This window comes from Carassius carassius, chromosome 17, assembly GCF_963082965.1.
Source record: "Carassius carassius chromosome 17, fCarCar2.1, whole genome shotgun sequence".
NCBI classification, from domain to species: domain Eukaryota; kingdom Metazoa; phylum Chordata; class Actinopteri; order Cypriniformes; family Cyprinidae; genus Carassius; species Carassius carassius.
Genome location: NC_081771.1, coordinates 20607213 through 20610818, shown reverse-complemented (window position 1 = coordinate 20610818; position 3606 = coordinate 20607213). Strand labels below are relative to the sequence as shown.

The following is a 3606-nucleotide window of genomic DNA, read 5'->3' as shown; positions in this document are numbered from 1 at the left end:
ACAGTTGACATTACCCAACATAATATATATATATATATATATATATATATATATATATATATATATATATATAAAGTTGCATTTATATCTGTTAAACTTCCGCAAGTCACGTTACTTCCGTTGGCGTCTCTCAGTCTACGTTATAATGCTACAATTCATGCTACTCATCAAAGAACCTTACAAATGTACCCAGGCTTCAAGGCCTTCATGTTCTCCGTGAGCCTTTACAACATCTTGCAAAGTAAAATAATGGCAAGAAAAGCGTTTAAAACCTATATATATCGGCCTTATGGCGTGCTGTTTGCTTTGGCCATTCGAGGGCGCTGCTTTGCTTTAGCAGTTTCAACTGATGTTAGCTTAATTGTTTCACTCGGTACTTGCGGAAGTTTTACTAAAGCGAAAACTGCCAGAGTGAACAGCCGTCGCAAGAGCAGCATCATCATTCGCCATCATATCACTGATTAATAGTTCTGACGGGAACGAGGGCGCCGCCGTGAGTTCAAAAATTTGTTCATCTAACAAGTTTGTTAATGATGACAAAACGTAAATTAGACAATGACAGAATAAGACACTATCAGTACAAGGGAGACCGGGTGGTTTGGCACAGGGATCATTTTTGGTTTGGATCACAGAAAGGAAGTAGGCTATTTACCTTTTTATCCACATTAAGTCATTTTTAACAGGACTACATTTGTGAAAAGCATTGTGCAGTGTAATTTACAGTGGGGGAAATATGTATTTGATCCCCTGTTGATTTTGTAAGTTTGCCCACTTACAAAGAAATTAAGGGTCTGTAATTGTTATGGTAGGTTTATTTTAACAGATAGACAGAATACTGACCAAAAAAAATCCAGAAAAAACATATTATATAACGGTTAGAGATTGATTTGCATTTCATTGAGTGAAATAAGTATTTTATCGTCTGCCAACCAGCAAGAATTCTGGCTCCCACAGATTGGTTACAGTATGTGCCCATGTGGAAAACAGATTAGTCCTGCGACTTTAAGAAGTTACTCCTAATGTCAGCTCGTTATGTGTGTAAGAAGCTGTGGCCTAATGGTTAGAGACTTGGACTAGTTACCCAAAGGTTGCCGGGTTCGAGTCTCGGTGCTGGCAGGAGTTGCAGATGGGGGGGTGAATGAACAGCGCTGTCTTCCACCCTCAATACCCATGGCTAAAGTGCCCTTGAGCAAGGCACTGAACCCCCAGTTGCTCCCCGGGTGCTGAATCTATAGCTGCCCACTGCTCCGGGTGTGTCTTCACGATGTGTTCACTTCTCACTGCTGTGTGTGTGCACTTGGATGGGTTAAATGCAGCGCAACAATTCCGAGTATGGGTTACCATACTTGGCAAATGTCACGACTTTCACTTTCATAAGACACCTGTCATCTTCCATTCCAACCTTTCTCACCACCATGGGCAAGACCAAAGAGCTGTCAAAGGATGTCAGAGACAAGATAGTAGGAGACAAGACAACTATTGGTGTAATTTTTCGGGATTGTAATAAATACAAAACTGTGTGTTCTCAGCTGAGACCAAAATTGAGCTATTTGGCATTAACTCAACTTGCTGTGTTTGGAGGAAGAGAAATTCTGTCTATGACCCCAAGAACACCATCCCTACAGTCAAGCACGGAGATGGAAACATGCTTTGGGGCTGTTTTTCTGCTAAAGGTGCAGGACAACTTCACCGCATTGAGGGGCAAATGGACAGGGCCATGTACTGTAAAATCTTGGACGAGAACCTCCCTCTTTCAGCCAGAACACGGAAGATGGGTCTTGGATGGATCTTTCGCGATGACAGTTACATGAAACATACCACCAAGGCAACAAAGAAGTGGCTGAACTGAGATGACATCACTGAAATCAATGATGAACTGCCTTTAACTGTCATTTTGCATTGTTGACACACTGTTTTCCTAATGAATGTTGTTCAGTTGCTTTGATGCAATGTATTTTGTTTAAAGTGCATATAAATAAAGGTGACTTGACTTGACTTGGTTCAAGAAGAAGCACATTAAAAGGAAAACATGGAGGGGCCTAGTCAGTCTCCAGTCCTCAGTCCTATAGAAAATCTGTGGAGGGAGCTGAAACTTTGAGTTGCCAAACGACAGCCAAGAAACTAGAGAGGATCTGTAAAGAGGAGTGGATCAAAATCCTTCCTGAGATGTGTACAAACCTGGTGACCAACTACAAAAAACATCTTACCTCTGTGCTTGCCAACAATGGTTTATGCACCAAGTACTAAAGTCATGTTATGCTTGGGGATCAAATATTTATTTCACTTAATGAAATGCAAAACAATTTCTAACCTTTATATAATGTGTTTTTCTAATTTTTTATGTTTGGTATTCTGTCTCTATTTGTTAAAATAAGCCTACCATAAAAATTATAGACCTTTCGTTTTTTTTTTCTAAGTGGACAAACTTCAGCAAACAAAATCAGCAGGGGATCAAATAAATATTTTCCCCACTGTATCAAACACTACCAGAATAGAATGTTAATGTTACATATTTAACACAGGAACAGCATCCGGAGGAAGAACATATCTCAGTTTCCTTTGAAGACCTTAACTTTAAAGGGGTCAAAAAGAAGAAATGCGCCCATACAAGCGGAGACCAAAAAAAGTATATAGAAGATTCTCTCAGATGGGTAACAACAACATCAAGCCACAGCCCCCCAGTCAGGAAGAGGACTGGGAAAAGGAGTTAGAGGAGATTTCACAACGCACTGAAAAGCAGAAACAGCCTCCTTTAGGTAATTTCATTTCCAAATAAAGTTTTTTTAAATCTGTTTTCCATAAAAATAACTTTGTAATCAACAGTTTATGTGGCTCGACATTAACAGCTGTATTTTTGACACAGATCCTGGAGATGATTTGAGTACTGGCGTAGGGGAGGGATTTCATTGTAACATCCAGAATGGCCCAAGCTCAAGCCAGGAACACTACAGCCCAGCAATTCACCACATTAAACCTGTGAAATGGGTCCGCTTTATTTATGCTGTAGTGGATGACCAGTTTGCTGATGCTGAAGATTAAGAAGGCTGTTGTTTATTAGTTATATGTGTTTTCTTTCAGAAAAAAAAAATATAAAATTTGTTTATAATCTACTGAGCTCAGGCTAATGTTTTAAACACTTTTGTTGTTTTTAGTGACCTCTCAGTATTTGATGTTAATTTATAGTTATGTTGATCAAATCATTGCTTAGCATTCATATTTGCAAGTTTATCTCATTCATTTTTGCCAGTTGAAGCCAATTTGTTTTAATCTGTAAGCACAATTTGATTACTGTTTATCTATTAAATAGTGCATTACAATGTTAATCTGAATAAAAGCAAAGTGACAGGAAGGAATGTTGTTCTTGTGTAGACTTGAGGCACATTTCTGGAATTGAACTGATAATGAGCATTCGTTTGTGCAAGTGTTTTCACTAGGTGGCAGTATAGGCCTAGTCTTCAAGAAAGCTTTGTCTTTGACTTGACCATTGGTACTGATCTTTAGATAGACTCAAACAGCTCTGCTGTTCATTGCTTTTACATATAGATCTCAATTTCTATATCTAAAAATCATTCTGGGAACATGAATCATCAGGTTTAACACAATTAT

At 38.7% G+C, this 3606-nt stretch overlaps 1 long non-coding RNA gene across 1 annotated transcript; it reads left to right on the top strand.

Annotated features, from left to right (window-relative positions):
* Nucleotides 1-220: 220 nt before the first annotated feature.
* Nucleotides 221-3349, top strand: LOC132160565 (uncharacterized). Its single transcript, XR_009438042.1, has 3 exons — nt 221-493; nt 2523-2756; nt 2864-3349. It is a non-coding gene; the product is annotated as an uncharacterized LOC132160565 (long non-coding RNA).
* The last annotated feature ends 257 nt before the right edge of the window (nt 3350-3606 follow it).